Source organism: Fukomys damarensis, unplaced genomic scaffold, assembly GCF_012274545.1.
Source record: "Fukomys damarensis isolate Sample0158 unplaced genomic scaffold, DMR_v1.0_HiC HiC_scaffold_34, whole genome shotgun sequence".
NCBI classification, from domain to species: domain Eukaryota; kingdom Metazoa; phylum Chordata; class Mammalia; order Rodentia; family Bathyergidae; genus Fukomys; species Fukomys damarensis.
Genome location: NW_022900946.1, coordinates 14,993,479 through 15,012,858, shown reverse-complemented (window position 1 = coordinate 15,012,858; position 19,380 = coordinate 14,993,479). Strand labels below are relative to the sequence as shown.

The window sequence follows — 19,380 nt, the reverse complement described above, 5'->3', positions numbered from 1 at the left end:
GGTCCTTTTCTTCCTATTTCACATTGCTGATTGTCCCGTTAGGATCTTGAGTACTATTTTAGTTTTTCACACCAGAGAAACTATTCAGTATTTTCATATGTGCGCCTTATTTATTTCACGTATTAGTATATCTTCAAAATGTACCCATTTACCTATGAATGAATCTACTTTCTCATTCTTTATGGCTGAGTAGTATTCCATTTTATAGAAAAACCACATCTTCTTTATCCAGTTTCCAACTGATGGGCAGATGGGCTATTTCCATGTTTTAGCTATTACAACTGAAAACCACATTTTCTTTATCCAGTCTCCAGTTGATGGGCAAGTGGACTGTTTCCAAGTTTTAGGTATTACAGACTGTGCCGCTATGAACTTGGGTGCACATATATCACTGTGATATGATTCTTTTAATTCTTTTGGGAAGATGCCCAGAAGGAAAATGGGTAGGTCAGATGGGACCTCTAGTCCTAGTTCTTTGAGGAATCTCCACACTGATTTCCACAGTGGTTGCACCAGTCCGCTCTCACACCAACAGTGGAGCAGGGTTCCTTTTTCCCCACAGCCCCGCCAACATTTATCTTTCTGGGGTGAGATGGAATCTCACTGTTATTTTCATTTGCATCTCTTGAATGATGAGTGATGTTGAACATTTTTTTTTGTATGTTTATTTGCTATTTCTACTTCTTTGCCTGAGAAATGTCTGTTCATTTCAGATGCCCATTTTGGGGTTGGGTCTTTAAATTTGGGAGGAGACATGGCCTTTATATACTTAAAAGTTTTAAATAATTGAATTCTTAAAATAAAATACTGTAATGATTGTCATTTAAAACTCCTTTTCAGATCAGGGTACTTCAGATATCTAGGGACTAGAGATATCGCTCAGAACCATATATGTCCATGCCAACAGGCTGCGAAGATGACTGCCTGGTAAATATATGGAATGCTGAGAAGGGGGAGAAGGGCATGCCAGATGTCCCCGAGGAAGGATTTAACCAGTGCCAATGCACAAAATGGGAATACATCAGAAACACAGACCTGCACAGGTTTGTCACGGGAGCAGAATGAAGACTGAGTCTTCCCATTCCAAACGAGTAACTCCGTCTTCAAGTGTCTCCAAGTGTGTCCTCCATGGGGCTTTTAGAACACCCTGGAGTGAACTGGTGGTCTTGAATTGTTTCACAGCCACAGAAACTACTTTCCTGTGCACAACATTCTTGACTCATACATCTGGGAGAACAACAGGTGGAAGAAAAACATATTCCAGTGCTTAAGTTGCTCAAAGTTGAATATTAAACAAAACTCCTCAGAGCCCCACATTTCTAGAGATTGGCGTGCATGCATGATATAGAACAGAAGTCAAATCAATATTCACTCAGGGAAACAAATTAGGAATGAACAGCTCCACACTTAGCCAAGTGTGCCAAGCTCTCTAAGGATGTAGAAATAAAAGATTTCCTCAGTCCTCTGTACATGCCCCGAAGAACATCTGAAAGCTTCCCAAGGTTAACTCCAGAATAAAAAAGGCCTTTGTCAGTTGTGATATTGTAAGAATTTCCATTAGATAAAGTTAATGGGATTTTTAAAAGTATTTCTTGGTTGCTATTAGGTCCATGCTGGGAAAATAATGGAAAAAGTCCAGTAAAAATGTTTTTCAAAATTAATGGGAAGTAATATAGGGGAGGAAAAAAATTTGCATGGATAAGGAACAATCCACTTTCTGGGAATGACCACTGAGTTGGGTAAAAGTCCCTATAATTCCAATTATTAGCAATGGTTAATATTGATGGTAATTAAGATGGACAACAGGAATTTAAAGAATTTCTGGTCACGAAGCCCAGGAAGTGGGAGGTTGTTAGTAAGGCTTTTTGTGCTTTTTTTCTTTTTAGCATTTAAGGTTGTCTTCTTATTTCACTCCACTGGCAGATTCTGTAAGGTGAGGGAACGGAGGGAAACAGCATGTGTTTCTAGTCCGTGGGCATTGTCACCTGTGCCTGTGTGACTCCAGAAATGGTTTTGCCTTGTGAGGCTGCTGCATGCACTGTGGTGGTGGTCCTGGGTGAGTAACTGTTGGGTGGACAGTTTGGAAGACAGACTTGGGCCCTGAGGTGCTGTGCCCATCTGTCATGGAAGCTAGGGTACAGCATCGTGCTCTTTACCTTTTTGCTCGGAAGCTGGAAAACCTTAATCCCCTAACTATGGGGGATCCTTGCAAGGGAGGATTTGAAACTGTCCTGGGGAGCAACTACAGTCACTCCTCCAAGCCACCAGGTGTCGCTGGGGTGCCAAAGTGGTGAAGTGTCGGAGTGGTTTTCCAGCTAGGTGTCTACTGGGCTCCAGCAGTCCTGTTTGTTCCTCAGCCTGGCTGTCCATCATAATTCCTTGGGAATTTAAAAAAAAAGTAGATTGTTTGGGATCTACTAAATCAGTATCTTTTGAGTTTAGACTCAGAAACCAGTGCATGCAAAAGCTCCTATGCAAAAGTAGTCATTCCTTGGAGTGGAGGTTTGGTATGTGGGGATTGATGCTGCAGTTTATATCTCAATTTTGGTGAATGTTAAGGGTACTTCTATAGCTGCAGTAAGTCTTTGGGAAGTGGAACATCGTTGTGTCTAATACAAATAAAAAGACTGAACCCCAGAGTGGTAAGGAACTTAACATCACCTGACACAAAGCTTTTTGGTACTGGGGATGGAACTTGGGATCTTGCACTTTCAGCGCAGGTGGTGGCACCACTGAGTTTAAAACTGGCCCAGGGACAGGTATCTTAATTCTAAGGGCAGGGCCTTCCTTTCTAGGCCAGACTGTAGTTCATAGAGTTGTTCTGGAAACTTTCAGGAAGGTCTGATGCATCTCTCTCCAAAGACTGAAAGATGTGTAGGAAGGAACTGGCTCATTTATCAGTGTACAATCCCTTTGTCAGCTCTGACAGTCTTTCTCCCAGCTCACCCACGGAACCCCCAGGGGCAGTGGTATGCATACATCCTCTGGCTGAGGGGTCTCCACCAGCCACTGCAAAGTATGATTCTCCCACAGCTAATGGTTTAACTTGGAGCACTTACCAAGCACCGAGTATGTGTCCAGCATCTGCCTATCTCCTCAAACTACTTACTGTTGTCCTGAGAACTGGGCATTATCTCCACCTTTTAAATGAAGCAACTGTGGCTCAAAGAGGTGAAGAAATTCAAGGCGATAGAGACCAACAGGACAAAAATTCAAGCCTTGACTTTCCTGGCTTCCAAGTTCACATTCCCTTCCTGCTTATATGGGGGACCCTTCTAACTGTCCCATCATACTTAAAGATTTTCAGTGACTCTCACCCACTTTAGAAACCAACCCATTCTCCAGATTAAAAAAAAGGTCCTGGATGTTTTTCAAGTCAAAGTAAAGCTCTACTAATATTATTTAACACCTTATGAAACTCTCCAATGTATAGAGGTTTGAAGGAAACAAACTATAGAGCAGACTCAGTGCCCAAGTCACTGCTTTTTCCGGTAGAACTCAAAGAACCTTATATACACTTGCCTAAGGGTAGGTCTTGGAGGTCAGTGTTACTGTTAATGAAGTCTTCCATGTTCCTGATATTGGAGACATTTCCCAGCGTATGGAGGAGGTCAAGTCTGGGCATTTGTAATCAGCTGATAAAAGACGTGTGTGTTTAGCCACATGGGGAATCTATGCATTTTATCAAATAATGATGTAGAGTATAATTAAGGTTGAGCTATTAAGTACTAATTCATTAGGCTGTCAGATTTTAATAAAGGAATTGATTGTTTCTGTATAGAGTCTAAGATGGTTCTGCATCTTTGCAAAGCTCTGAAACCCCGATTTGTAAAGATCAGCAAATTCAAGGGCTATGCTCCGGCTCTTACGGCCTTGGCAAGAGGAAGTGAGTTTTTCTGCTTTCTAGAAAGTGTGGCCTCAACATACTTTCTGATCTTACAAAAAGTCGAAAAGAAGGTGGGCTGTGTGGGATGGGACAGACTCAAAGTTGTAATTATGGTGGTCACATTCATATTGCAAATAAAGTTCTTGAGTGCCTATTCTGTGCTTTTAAATATATTGGCTTGCTTTATCTTTAAAACAACCCATTTTTCAGAAGGGGAAACTGAGTCTTGGAGAGGCGGTGGGACCTACCCAGGGTCCTATCAGCGAGGCCAATCTGCCTCAGGGTCAGGAAGGTGGTTTTGAGTTTGTACTCCCTGTGTTGCCAACCTGTCTTCTCACTGCTTGGGAGAGACTCAGCCTCTATGTTTAGAGATACACAGATCACAGGTTAAATCCCGACTGTACTAGTTACTGGCTCTGAGAGAAGAGCAAGTTATTTTCACTCTTCTAAGCCTTGGCTTTCTCATCTGCGAAATGGAAACAGTGCTTCTCATCTCCCAGAGGATTAAATGATACAGAATTACACGGTCTGGAGAACCTCCTGTTCTTTGGTATGAAACCCAGCATATTATGTTCATCAGTTCTTTTAATTTTCATGACAACCTTCAATGACAGAGTTGCCCAACAAACCTTTATTTGTTTTTTCAAAAACGTTTTGTTTAGATTTTTATTTTTTTAATAAGTTTTATTAGTGTATCTTTTTTATTTTTAAAAACATTTTTAAATTTTTTGGTACCGGGGATTGAACTCAGATCCTTGCGCCTTCGAGGCAGGTGGTGGAACCACTGAGCTAAATCACCAGCCCCCTTTATTGGTATATCTTAAATATGCATAATGATAATATTCATCATAGGGAATTTGTATCTGTACATGGTATATCTTGATTCTTTTTTAATTTTGACATTTCCTCCCCTTCCTTCAACTCCTCTTCCCCTTCTTGTTTACAAAAGCTTTGTTTCCATTTTCTCTTCTATTCTCTTTTTTTCCCTTTTCCTTTCCTTCCTTTCCCCCTCCACCCTCCCTAGCTCCCTTTCCCATTTGAACATTTTCTTTCTGTTTCACAACATCTGTTATACATTTTGGACCTTATTCACACTTTTAGTTTTTCACACCAGAGAAACCATGCAATATGTGAATATGTGTGTCTAATTTATTTCTCTTAAGAGTATGGTCTCAATGTGCAACCATTTACCTAGAAATGTCTGAAGTTTATCTTTCTTTATGACAGAGTGGTACTCTATTGTATAAAAAAACTTCTTTATCATTCATTGGTTGATGGGTACTTGGGCTCTTTCCAGGATTTAGCTATTACAAACTGTGCTGCTATAAACATGGGTGCACTGTTGTATGATGCTTTTAATTCTTTCAGGAAGTACCAAGAAGGGGAGTAGCTGGGTCAAATGGAATCACTAGTTTTAGTTTTTTAAGGGATCTTCACACTGATTTCTACGCTGGTTGCACCAGTCTACACTCCCACCAACAGTTTTACCCCACAGTCGCACCAGCATTTGTTATCGGTTGATTTTTTAAAAATAATAGCTATTCTGAGATGAAATCTCAGTTTGTTTCAACTTGTATCTCTCAAATGACCAGTGATGTTGAATGTTGTTCCATATATTTATTTGTTATTTCTACTTCATCATCAGAGAAGTGTCCATTCATTTCAGATGCCCATTTTTGGATTGGGTCTTTAAATTTGGGCAGTCTGATTTTTGAGTTCCTTATATATTCTAGATATTAGTCTTTTGTCTGAGGAACAGCTTGCAACAATTTTTTTCCCACACTGTGGGTTGTCTCTTCACTCGGTTAGTGGTTTCTTTAGCTGTGTAAAGGCTTTTTAATAAAATGAGTTCCCAGCTATTGATTCTTTGAGACATTTCCTATGGTATTGAGGTTTTGCTTACTAAAGACTTTCTTGATGCTATTTTTAAAGGTGTGGTTTTCCTAATGTCTCTCTCAGTGAGTATGTTATTGTGTACAAGAATGTTAATTGATTTTTGAGCATCAACTATCCAGCTATGCAACTGAATTTGATTATTAAATCTAAGAGTTTTTTGTGGACTTTTTAGTATCTTCTATGTAAAATATTGCAGCATCCACAGATAATGATAATTCTTTCTTCCTTTTATTTCTTCTTTTGTCTAATTGCTCTGGTCAATGTTTCCAGAACTGTGCTGAATAAGAGTGGTGTTGGTGGACCTTCTTGTCTTGTTCCTGATTTTAGATTGAAACCTTTCAGTTTTTGTCCATTTAGTATGATGTTGGCTGTTGGTTTGTCATAGATGGCTTTTATCAGATTGAGATAAAGACCACGTATTCCAATTTTCTGTAGGGTTTTTTTGAATCATGAGTGAGTGTTGGACTTTGTCAGATGTTTTTTTCTGCATCTGTTGTGATGATCACGTAGTTTTTGTCTTCAGCTCTGTTAATATTTTGTGTTAAATTTATTGATTTGCTATGTTGAACCATTCTTGCATCTCTGGGAAGAATCCTATTTGGTCATGGTTTATGATCTTCTTGATGATTTGCTGCACTGTTTGCCAATATCTTATTGAGGATTTTTGTGTCAACATTCATTAGGGATATTGGTGTGTAGTTGTCTTTGTCTGGTTGGATCCTCTTGTGGTTTTGGTATTGGAGTAATGCTTGCTTCGAGGAATGACTTTGGAAATATTGCTTCCCTTTCAATTTTATTAAAAAATTTGAGGAGTGGTAGTATTACAGCTTCTCTAAATTTCTTGTAGAATTCAGCACTGACTCCATTAGGGCCTGGACTTTTCTTTGTTGGTAGGTTTTTAAAATAAAAAAAAAATGTACAACGTACTTTTTATTTCCATGGAATGGAATCAAACACAGATGGAATCAAACTACAGACTGCAGAGTACGTACCAGAAATCAGTAAATGCCAGGGATGGAGTAGGAAAAAGAAGAAGTGAGGCCTAAACACACAATACCCCTTCACTGGGATCTGCTGACTGCAGCCAGAATCAGGGCTGGATCACACAATGAAGATAGGATCCAGGATAGGAGGAAAGGTACAGGGGATTGAACTTGGGTCCTTGTGTTTGCTAGGCAGGTGGTGGCACCACTGAGCTAAACCCCGGCCCGAGTAGGTTTTTAATTACATTTTCAACTTCATTTACTGGTACTGGGTTATTTAGAATTTTTATGTCTTCTGCATTCAGTTTTGCTAGTTCACATGTATCTAGGGATCTGTCCATCTCCTCTGTGTTTTCCATCTTATTAGAGTACCAGTTCTCAGAGTATGTACTGACGATCTTGTGGATTTCTGCAGGGCCTGTTGTGATTTCACACTTTGCATTCCTAATTGCATGGATTTGGGTCTTTTCATTCCCTTTTTTTGGTAGGGTTGGGTAAGGGTTTGTCAATGTTATTTAGTTTTTCAGAGAACCAACTGTTTGATTCATTGATTCTTTATACTGTTTTCTTGGTCTCATTTGCCTTAATTACTGCTCTGATCTTTATAATTTCTTTCCTTGTACCAGCTTTGGGCTTGACTTGCTCTTCTTTTTCTAGAAGTTGAGATTCAACATTAAGTTATTTATTTGAGCTCACCCTCAACAGAACTTTATGTAACAGTGAAAATATTCTATAGCTTTTCTCTCCAACATAGTGGCCACCAGCTACACATTGCCACAGAGCTCTTGAAATGGGACTGGTGTGACTTTAGGGATAGAATTTTACATCTTCTTTAATTTTCCTGTTTTTATCAAACTGGGAATTGAACCCCAGCCTTTCCACCGAGCTATATCCCCAGCCTTTTAAAAATATTAAAAAGAAATGTTGAGGCAGTCTTGCTAATTCACAAAGTTGTTTACACGGGGCTCAAATTTATAATCCTCCTGCCTCAACCTTTTAGAGTGCTAGGATTACAGACCTGTGCCACCATGCCTAGATAATTTTCTTTAATTTTAACGAATTAAAATTTTATAGCCACATGTGGCTTGTGGCTACTATATTAGCAGAGATTAAGCATATGGGAGACAACCTCATCTTACGGTCCAGGGCTCAGAGAAACCATGTGACTTGCCTGAAGCCCCACAGCTTGTAAGTGGCAGGCTGAGACCTGCATGCAGGAGAGATGACTCCTGAACTCACAGACCCTGTACCACATGCAAACAGGGTGCAGCCAAGGGGCCTCATGGCACAAGCATGTGAGCCTGAGGTGTTGGGCTTCCTGCCTGGGGTCCCTGAGAGGCCTGGGGTTCAGCAAGGTCGAGACCTCTTCTTGGATCCTGGTGCTATCCCTGCCACCAGATAACATGGGTGCACTGGGCCCGACCTCATCTGCTCAGAGTGTCATCTGCAGGAAGGAGGGGGCATGCGCTTGGTTAGTGGGACCCACACAGCCCTACAAAGACAGGAAATGGTCGTGTAGTTTGTGTTTGCCTCTTGGCCACAGTGATCCCATGCCCTGACTTCAGGTGTGCCGAAGAGAGGAGCTGGCAGGGAGTGAAGCTGATTGGTGTCAGGCACCTTACGGAGTCCTTGGAGCTCATCTAACCCCAGGAGTAGGTGCTGGTGGTGTCCTGGATGGGAGAAACCGGAGACACCAGGGCTAAATGACTCATCCAAGGTCACACGCATCTGTCCCATGAAGAGTCAGCTTCTGGTGGGACAGCCCTTGGGCACCCGTCTCTGTAGGCAGGAGAGCAAGAAGAGGGCACCAGGATTTTTTACACAACTTGCTTGCAGCAGCTGTGGACAGGTTGGGAGAATAGGGTAGGGAGCTGAGCAGGAATATGAATAATGGGGACTGATATAATAGAAAATCACTATTAACGATTATTAGTGATTATTATTAATATCAACATAGTAATTGTAATTGCACTATCTGCCCCCTCCCTGGAATCACTGTGATTTCCTGACAAAGGCCTTCTCTGGAGCCATCTGGGATGTTGGACAGTCTCTGGCATCCTCAGAGCAGTTACCAGGACAGCCTTCATTTTTGGAGCCAGTGGAAACAACATTTAAGGAAACTTATCTGCAGTCAAGGCTTTGTTTCTTTAAAGAGCAAGGAAGCCACGATTTCCATGTTCCGGGGTTCCTAATTGAATTGTGTATGTGCGGAGAAGGCGAGCTCTGAGGGTCTTTGGAAAAGCAGGCACTTTGTCACTGTCAGGGTGGCTGGCCTGCTCCTGCTAGGACACTTTGGTGGCTGCCTGGCTGCGGAGTCCTCTGTACTAGGGCCTGTCTGTGCCGGCTCATTGCCTTCAGGTCCTGCATTGTTCTCCTGCAGGCAATTCTTTTGTTTTGTTTTTTTAAAATTGAGTTTATTGGTACATTTTAGGGATACAGTACAGTTACATTCATCGTTGGGATCTTGTACCTCTACATGACAGGTCTTGGTTCTCATTTTTTCCCCTTGTTCCTGCCCTCCCTTCACTCCTCCTCCCCTCCCCATTTACAACCACTTTATTTCCATCTTTTCATTTTCTCACATTTTTTCTTTTGGCAGGGAAACTCTTAAGAGACAAAGAAAAACAAAACAGACCCTCTGCTGTTTGAAGGTGGTGCCGCTGAGTCTTCTGTCCCTGGTACATCAGACTATCGGAGGATGGTATTCTGAGATTTTTGCAGTAGAGGATAGGAAGTCTTTAATGGGGGCTTTCATCTTGGCTTTGCTGTGATCTAGCTGCGAAAGCTTGTGCAAGTTACTAATCCTCCCAGAGACTAAAAGTCTGACCTTATTAAAATGAATAGCAGTGTTTAACGGTTGGGGTACAGGTTGAACTGCATCGCCCCCAAAGATGTGTTGGAGTCATAACCCTCAGAAATGAGGTCTTTGTAGATGTAATTAAGATGAAGTCAGACTGGAGTAGGGTGGGCCCTTAATCTATATGACTGGTGCTCTGGGTTCCATGCCCGGCTCTGGAAGGAACAGTAGGCATTGTCCGGCATGACTAGTGTTCCTAGAAGAAGAGAAGACCCAGGCCCATGAGCGGGGAGGCCATGTAAAGGTGGCGACAGAGACTGAGAGGCCTGGGGCACCAGGACCTGGGAGAGGTGAGAAAGGATCCTCCTAGAGCCTTCAAAGGGAGCATGGCCCTGTCCACGCCTGATGTAGGGCTTCCAGCCTCCAAAGCCAGGACAGTAAACTTCGTTGTTTTAAGACATCCGGTTTTGGTTCTTTGTTATGGCAGCCCTAGGAAGCTACTGCAGTGGGTGGGGGGTGGTTTTAAGGAGTTAAAGACCTGCTTCAGTGCCTGGAGTGCATGGTTGTGAAGAAATGTTTGTTTCTCCTTCCTTCACAGCTCTGGGGTCCTGCAATACTGCGGAGGAGAGATAAGTGATGTGGCTGACATCACACCCCATGTTTGGGCTGCCTGTGCCTGTGCACTTGTCTCAGGTAAGTCATTTGACCTTTCTGGTCTCAGTGCCAAGAAAGGAAAGCAGCCTTCATTTCCAGAACAGCCTGGCTCCCTTAGCACGGGTGTGGTGGGGCTGTATGCTGGTCCAGTACTCACAGGAGGGCCCTAGCACCACAATAAGGGATGACTGAAATATATGGTCAGTGTTTACCTTAAAATTATTACAGAAAAGAGACATTGCCATTTATTATCCTCCACATAATATAATCCCCTTGCTTCAAACATGCTTATCCCATCATTCTTGTCACTGTCTGAAGCAGCTCTGGAAGTCCTCTTTCACGCGAGTCTTTTATGGGGTGTGGTAAAAAATACAGTGAATGCTGCTGCTGAGGGCCACCCAATGGGCAGGTGGGCTTGTAAACCCTGATAGTGTGTGTCGATCAGCTTAGTCCCTGGGCCTCACATGGTGAGACTTCTTTCTGGCTCTTCCTTAAAGTAAAAATGACCACAAATGGTAGATTGTTCTTTGATTCAAGACTTTGAGATAGCTATGGTAATGCAAAGAGGTAGTAAAAGAGGACTTTCAAAATCGCTTCAGAAGTTGGCAAGAATGTTGGGATATGTTTTTGAAGTGGAGGAGACTATTGTGAGGCAGGCTCATGGCAATGTCTTTTACTGTAATACATTAAAAAAATTGAACATTCACGGCTTGTACCATTTCATAGACCATCAGCACCAGAGAAGGACACTCTGTAACTATGGGAAGTCAAGATGAAAACAAGAGACCCTTTCGTGATCATGTCTGCGTACGGAAGAAATGTGAGTTTTGTCTTAACCACAAGATGCCAAGCAATCCCTTGCTCTGGCTGATGGGATGGTTTCTTATCCAATCACAACTTCATTCGCCAAGCTTTGTTGCTCCCACCATCTCAGTAAGGTTTATTAAAATAATCACAGAATTATGCCCATTTCCTGACAGTATCCAATCTAGAACAGAGCCCCACCTTCTGAGTGCTTCCCCAAATCTGACAGGAGCCCGAATCTGAATAGTCCTTTCCCATACTCCTTCATGGGGATGCCCTATCATTCCCCATGGTGGTCTCTCTTTCTCCTTACACCACTCTCCTTATCTAACTTGCTCACCACCCTGTGACTCTGGTGGATCCTGACTGTCAGACAGGGAGAAGAGCAGACTCAGGCACTGTAATAGGAATCACCCAGTCAGCATCTCTCCTAGAGCAGAGTTTGGTACCTGCTGAGTGAAAGATAAAATATCTGTTGTGATTGGGATTGTGGGCTGACTTAGCAACCGTTCCCTTCCCTTTCAGTAACAGCACTGAATTTCCTTGGGCTGCCTTGTTTCCTTTATTATTACACCACTGCTTTGGTTTTAGTTGAAATTACTACCGTCTCCAGGAGTATGCACGTGACTCAGATCTATCCAATCAGCACACTCTATTCCCTAAATATAGTGATTGGTTCAGAGAGAGCACGTGAGTCCGATCAGTCCAATCAGATTGCATCATGGGACTTATGTGGGTGCTTCTGGAAATAGGTTCTCCCTTTTCCAGTGGTGGTAAGAGAGATGTGGTCAGGGGCTGTTAGAGGCCAGTGAGAGGAGCCAAAAAATGAGGCTGGTGAAATGGAAGGCATAGAATCCCTTCTTATATAGAATAATGTCCTTTAAGACCTATTCCTATATAGCAATAGTTTCCTAGATGCTAATACAAGTGGTTCTTAAACCTCTCTCTGTGATTATCTTGGTGTGGAAAAGAAATGCAAGGTACTAAATTTTGTGTCAGTTCTAACAATATTATTGTTGTTGTATGTGGGTTTTAAATGTGCAGTAGATCAAAGGTGACTGAATCAGGTGAAGGAGCTTTACCTCAACAATGTTTTCAATGTGTAGATTCATTGAACTCTTGTGTCCTTCAACAGTTGAACCACAGTAAGCCAGCAGTCATCACCATTGCTATAGTGGGGTGTGGTCCAGGAGTGGGCGGAGCAGCAGGTGGGGTCAGCCAGGTGCCTTAGCTGTGTGTGTGCTGTTGGGTGGTCCCTGAAATGCAGCCCTGCACCTGTGCTGTTTCTTGGATCTTAGAGGGGGTCACATGGCCTCAGCCTTTCAGCACAGCCGTCTAGAAGGGGCAAGGTGGGAGCTGGGGATGTGCAGGAGGCCTTGTCTCTTTTCCCTTTTCCATCTGGGGAAGGAGATCAGCGTGCATGGGGTGTGGGCTATGGAGCTCCAGAAGATTCATATCCTGGCTGTGCTGCCTGCCAGCTCCTTGTCCTTGTTTGGGTTTCTTAACCTCAATTTACATCTTTGCAACCCGGAGAGGGAGCCAGGGTGTGCTGGGGGTGGATTGGATGACACCCCTTGACCCCCACAATGTGCCAGTGTAGCAGTGCTCAGGGAAGAGCAGCCCTGGGCCTGTTGCCCTGTGAATGCCTGGGGACCAGTGCGGTGCTGGCCATGTGCTGGGTGCTCTGCTCCCAGGCCAGCTGCTGCTGCTAATCTGGGGGGGTTGTGGCTGGTGTCCTTGTGCTGGTTGGTTCTATCCCTGTCTTCCCAGCTCTGACCCAACCTGTGATCCTGGGCCTCTGTTGCTAACCTGTGGGGCCACTGGGAGTTGGCAGGAGATGGCTTTGGAGCAGTGGAGCCCTCCTAGGGGCAGGGAAAGCAGCCATAGCAGCAGGTCTGGAGTAGCTCAGCGCCTGAACACCCACTTGACTTGGCCTAGTCACCTCTCCCCGTTTCTTACAATACTGGAGCCACCTGGGCCTTCGTGCTGCTTCTAGAACATTCCAGTGAGGCTCTCATGCCTCTGCCTTTGCTTTTTAAAAAGTACTTTTGAAGGTTTACTAAGTTATACTTTTAAAACAACTTTTATTAGTACGCGTGTGCAGTACATAATGATCACCTTCATCATGGGGAGTTGGTGTGTGTACATAAAACATCTTAATTCCTTTTTCCCGTCTCCTCCTCTCTCTTCCCCTTTCCTCCATCTCTTGGTCTCCTTCCCACTGGCAAAAGGTCTACCTCTATCTTTTATTTTGCTCTTTAAATTATTCATACTTTAGGTTTCTCACATAAGAGAAACCATTTAATATTTAAGCTCAAATGGCTGATTTATTTTGCTTAGCATTATGGTCCCAGGGTTGACCCAAATGTATCCTTCTCCTTCTCTGCCTTTGCTTTGGCTCTTCTCTCTGCCTAGAACACTCTCCCAGCTCCTCTCAAGACTCCCCCTTCTCATTCTCAACTCTAACATCTCTTCACACAGCGTTTCTAAAGCTACTCCCCCTGCTAGACCTGCTTCTGAAACTGGCCCCGGCCCCGGGGCATACGGAGGAAGACCTCTGAGATGTGTGTGTTTGCTGCCAGCTGCCCACCTCCAAGCAGGCTGGAATTCAGTGAGGACAGGAGGTGTGCAATGGGCGCAAAGCTGGGGAGGAGGAAGGCATCAATTTACATCTGTGGAATGATTTGAGATCGGCAGACTCTGGCTTGTGCAGGAGCTGACTGTTTTTACAAATAAAGTTTTATTAGAACACAGGCCCCCATGTTTCCATATTGTCTAGGGCTGCTTCTGTACTACAGGGACAGAGCTGAGTGGCTGTGATAGAGACCGGCTGGTTTGCACAGCTTGGGATACTTACCGTGTGGGCTGTTTTCGGGGAAATCTTGGCCGTGTGGAGCAGGTAGTGCAATTCCACCAGCTGGGGTATGTTGGGTGGCAGGAGGGAGAGCTGTGACTATCTGCACCCCTGGCTGTGGTTGGCAGGGGCTTCAGAGGATGGTCCTGCGGGCCAGGCTGGGATGTGCACCCACTGCAGCTTTTGGTTCTGGTGTCCACAGAGTGGTGCTGAGGATATGGAGGGCTCTTGCTGCCCTGGGAGCCCCAGATCAGTGCAGCGGTGGAGTACAGAGGTGGACAGCTATGAGTCATGAACCCACTCTAGCTGTGCAGTCTGGGCAAGACTCAGCCTCCTTCTCCCAGCTTCTTTTTACTCTGCCACAGAATGAGAAAGATCATGGTTGGGGGAAACAATGTGGCAACCAGAAGCAATTTTGAATCTTGCTCGTGACACTTCCTGCATTAAAATCCTTCAGTGGGACACCTAGGTGCCTCACACTGGGGTCCATGTGGCAGGATGCTTGGTGCTAAGATGGGACCAGAGGCTTCATCCCAGGTGATGGTACCCCTTGGGGATGACGACAAAGTTGGGAGCCAGGTTTGGTTGTGGAAACCCCGGTGGGGAAGGATTTGCAGCTGGGCAGAGTTGCTGCTGAGCCTCCTGCAAAGCACAGGGTGTATGCGGGGCAGAGAGCGACCGGGCTCCGGATGTCAGTGGTCTGAGGCTGAGAGTCTTGGACCCAGGATAAAGCATCTTCCAGAGCTGTCAGTTTTGCTGGCTGGTGCACATTTTAAACCATACTTATTATAACAAGGGCAAATAAATGTAGAGGAGAAAGCAACATTCACACCATTTTTAAACAAAGCTCAGTGGTCCCCATAGTGCACTGGAAAGATGAGAAATCTTTTTGCCCCTGCTCAGTTGTCCCCAGCCCTAGGATCCGCAGTGCTGCCCTAAGTCCAAACTCCAAGCCCCTAACATAGTGTTGATGTCTTGTACACACTTTCCTTCCTTTTGCTCCCCAGCCTGGACTCTCAGAAATATTCTTTCATCAGTCTACATCTTGGCAGCCTGGTACGGTGGCTCATGTCTGTAATCCCAGCACTGTGGGTGGCTGAGGCAGGATGATCGCAAGTTCAAATCCATCCTGGGCAATTTTGTGACTCATTGAGACCTTGTCTCACAAGAAAGAAAAAAGGAGGGAAAGAAAGGAAAGAAGGAAGGAAGGAAGTAATGCGTTCACTATGAGCCAGGTACCAGTAAGAATTTAATTCACATTCCCTTCAGTATCCCAAGTATCAGGAGTACCTCTCATCAGGCAAGCACTCCTCTGCTTCTGAACACAAAAGTCCTCCATGTTTCCTTTCCCAAGCAAACCCCTATTCATCCCTTAAAACCCAGTTCAGTCAACCACTTACGAGTGTGGACTCTCAATCCAGCTGTTTGGGTTTGCACCCGCTTCTGCTTCTTGCTTCCAGGGTGTTCTTGGGCAGACTGCTTTCCTTCTCTGTGTGTCAGCTTTCTCTTTTAAAAGATGGGATGATCGCCAGATTATTTCCCTCACAGTGCTCCTGTGAGGAGTGAGTGAGGGAAGCGATCCTGATTTTTTTTTACGCTTCCTTTGACCTTTCCCCCTCCTATCAGATCTGCTGGGATCTGGGTCTCAAAAAGCTTTTCCGGGTCTGTTAGTGGATGTCTGTAGACACAAAGGTGATCCAGAAGCAAGGCTCAGTAGCTGCAGTTTGTAGGATTAGGTGTTAAACTCTGAGGAAAAAAGAAATAGATCCTAAATAAATTTCGATGCCCATGGGAACAGCTTCTGCTACCACTGCGGAAGTTCTGCTCAGATTTCCCAGGCAGCCTGGGATCCTGCATGGCGTTTGGGCACCCTCGGGAGTTCAGGCAAATAAGAGGCCACAGGGATGGGAGAAGGTCATGCCCAGGGACTCTGAGCTGGGTGGCTCTAAAGTTTCTCATCCTGCAGCCAAGCTGGACCTAGAGCTCAAGGGCATTGCTTCTGTTTCTCTGGCAGCAATGGCAGTGGCAGGAATAATAATGCCGTGTGTTCACAGAGGGCTTCGTACGTTCTCATTTCCACCCTCCTCTGTGCTGTGCAGCCGTCACTTGTGGTGACGTCCCAGCTCTGCCTTGGCTGCTTTTCTGACCTCGGCCAGATGTCTGTTCACCCCTTGGAGCCCCATTTTCCTCACTGTAAACTGAGGCGAAGAGTACGGATGCTGCGGGCTGTTGTTAAAGTCAGAGTGATATCAGAAGTGGCACGTAGGTTGTGGTGTGCTGGTAGACCAGATCTCCAAAGCAAAGGCCCCGATGTATGGGGTTTGCCCATTTCCAAGGTGCCAACACTCCCACCACGGGCAGTGCCAATGTCACATCAGCAGACACAACTTGGACTCAAGACACAGATTTGGGAGGAGTCTCCCACGTGTTCTGGTGAGCAGCTGCGAGTGGCCACAGCACATCTGGTTAAACCTCTCATGTTAACTTGGGTCTGTTCGTCAGTGGCTCCCTGCAGTGGAAAGTTAGACAGAGGCTGTGTCTGGGAACAGAGGAAAACAGCGGTTTAACCCACTCTGGCTGTGTGGCACGGGTAATGGGGAGAGATGGTTCACGGCAAAGATATTTGTTAGTATGCAAGGTGCTCCAGGGCCAGGCATGGAGCAGATGACATTCAAACGATGATGCATATTCTGGCTGGGTGAGGAATGACAGGCTGCCTGGGTGTCTGCGTGCAGTGACACACGCTGAACGCACACGCGACAGTTCACGGCACCAAAAGTCAGTCAGCGCTACAGAAGCAGGAGGCAGTGTGGTGCTTGGGACAGGTAGGCTGCAGAGGCAGGCTGGCCCGGCTGGTATTCTAGTGCATCGTCACTCTACGACCTTGCGGAAACTGCTGATCCTCTCTGTGTCTCGGTTTCTTCATCTGGAAAAAGGAGACATTACGGAGAGGTTAGAATATCTTGGGCACAAACATACACAGAGAGACCCATTGCTAGCATGGAGCTTTCTGTGCTCTTTTGTCTGAAGCTGCAGACCGATGATTTGATCCACAGCCAGGACGGCATCATCAACTCAGAATCTTGCCACTGATTTCACAGCAGCAGTAAAACTCAAAACCACTCACATGACTTCCTGCTCCACTTAAATTTTACCTTGAGTTCTTTTCCTTTTGCGAAGAGAAAGAGAATAAGATGGGGAAAAAAAGCAACTTACTCAAATTCTAGACAGACACCCAGCAGCCCCTGTGAAGGGCATGCTGGTTGTACGACATGCTGGATTCATTAGAAAGCCTGGAGAAAGCTGGTCCGCGGAGAAACACAGGCAGCCCATGAATACATTACACACAATTAGATCCTGAGATATGGAAGATGAGTTTTAATGACCAAGTTCCCTGCCTGTCTTGGAAGAGAGCTTGGGTTACCGTGTCCTAGGCAACACCTCTTGTCTTATTTCCTTTGTGCATCATGAGAGTAATTGTTCCTTACAATTCCACTTCTTCCCATTTGGAGGAGGAGAGTGAGACCGTGGGCTCGAGTTCAGGACATGGTTCCCTGTGCTCAGACCTGGGTCAGTGCTTTCTCTGTCTCTGTGTGTCTTTAGAGAAGTAGCTTAACTGTTCTGGTCACAAGCAGGACTTTCTCCTTGGCTGGCTTCATCAAAGTCACGTGTGGTAGACCAGATCTCCAGAGCAAAGGCCCAGATGTACGGGGTTTGCCCATTTCCGAGGTGCCAACACTCTCACCGCGGTCACATCAGCAGACACAGCTTGGACTCAAGACACAGCACACACGAATCAGCGGGTGGATGTCTGTTGTAATGTGGATTTAGAGGGAGGGGCTTGGAGCAGTGCCTGATTAGTTCGCTAATGCTTCCTCGGCATCTTGGAAGAACACAGAAGCGCCAGCCAGGTTCCAAGTAGTGACCTGGGTCAGAACACACTGCCCTCCAGGGCAGTGAACAGAGAGAGAGCTAGAGCATGAGAGAGGCGGCCCAGACTCTGCTCTCTCACAGGCGAGTGATCACAAGTAGCTTCTTGGCCTCAGTTTCGCCATTTGTCACACTGGGATGACGCCCCCAGCACAGCCGAGAGGGTTATGCAAGGTGAAGAATTGCCAAGGGGCTGCCCCAGCGCCCAGCTCACCCTTCAGCCTTGGCCACAGGCGCCTTGGCGTGGCAGGGCCGGCTGTGAGCCTGGTGTGTGTGTGTGTGTGTGTGTGTGTGGGAGGCACCTGGCTCTCCGGCCTGGCAGCGCGCTGTGGGGCCTCAGTGCCCGAGTCCGTCCTGGAGCTCACTGCCTGCCCCGCGCTTTGCCAGCAGACAGAGCCCCTCCCCACGGGGACCGCTGTGCTGCCCAACACCAGTAGCCTTTGAGGTGCCTCAGTCAACACCCCCTGGGTCTCAAAATCCTCCAAAGAGATTTAGCCCTCTCCTCTCTGAAATGCAGTTATGACCACCTCCTTGCAGGACCCTGGGAGGATCAAAGGAGAATAATAAAATTCAGAGCAGCCCACTCCTTACAGTTGTGCCAGTGTTGGCCTCTGAGCTTCGCTGGAAGCACCTGAGTCCCCAAGCGTGTGTTTCATTAAGATTCCCAATTTGCAAGTGAGGCTCAGAGAGATTAAGTAATCTGCCTTGGGGCACTCAGCTCTTGAGAAACCTAGTCAGTATTTGACTCCCCCAAAACCTAACTCCTGAAAGTTTAAAAGCCCAGCCCCTAAGGTTCTACTGCTTCCTAATTAATTTCCCACAGGATCTAACATAGGGGCTTTGAACAAACCTGGGCCAGGATGGAGCCAGGACCACTGTGGAACATATCCACGCAGAGGCATTGCCCAAGTCCTCTGGGTTTTGTCTCGCATGACTTCCCTAGCACCTTTTCATTGAACACAATGGATGTGTGATCAGAGGCACATTGATGCACCCGCCTTGGCCTCAGTTTCCCCGTCTGTTCCATGGGGCTGACATCACTATCCCAGGATGAGCCTCGAGGGTTAGAAAGCATGATGTATGCAGGGTGCCTGGCCCACCGTGTGAAGATGCCACCTTCACAGCCCAAGATGCTCATGGGTACCCACACGCCCTGCCTCTCCCCTTTCCAGGACCCAACACTCCCCACTACACTTCTTTTTGCTACATGTGTCTAGGACATAGTCTGGGGCATAGTTAGGGATCAGCATTCAGAAGACATCCTATTATCTGAACAGCAGGACATACACCCAGGGTGTCTCCAGTGCTGATTGGCTCTTGTGTTGTCAGGGGAACAGATTCTGGGGTCCTGTCAATCATATGATCAGTGAAGAGCAGAAGCCTTGAGCAGGGAGGATGTGGATAGGGCAGGCAGGCTGATAGGCGGCTACAGCAATCAGCTGGCTCTGCAGCCAGCCCACGAGGCAGTGGCTACAGCTTTGCAATGCTAAGGAGGCCTGTCTCCCGGAGCGCCATGGTGCATTGCACCAAGCCCTGACTAATAAAGCTGTCAGGGGCAGCACCCCCCCCCCCCCTT

The 19,380-nt window shown here is 45.8% G+C and overlaps 1 long non-coding RNA gene across 5 annotated transcripts in view; it reads left to right on the top strand.

Moving 5' to 3' along the window:
- LOC104850828 overlaps nucleotides 1-19,380 on the top strand; it is a 191,186-nt gene that overhangs the window by 63,632 nt on the left and 108,174 nt on the right. For 4 of the 5 annotated variants that reach the window (XR_004515200.1, XR_004515199.1, XR_004515198.1 and 1 more), the window contains 3 exons: nucleotides 9,365-9,443; nucleotides 10,161-10,255; nucleotides 10,943-11,036. This is a non-coding gene — a long non-coding RNA (uncharacterized LOC104850828). Of the gene's footprint in view, nucleotides 1-9,364; nucleotides 9,467-10,160; nucleotides 10,256-10,942; nucleotides 11,037-19,380 lie in introns of all 5 variants that reach the window. The other variant, XR_004515197.1, reaches the window with a different exon arrangement.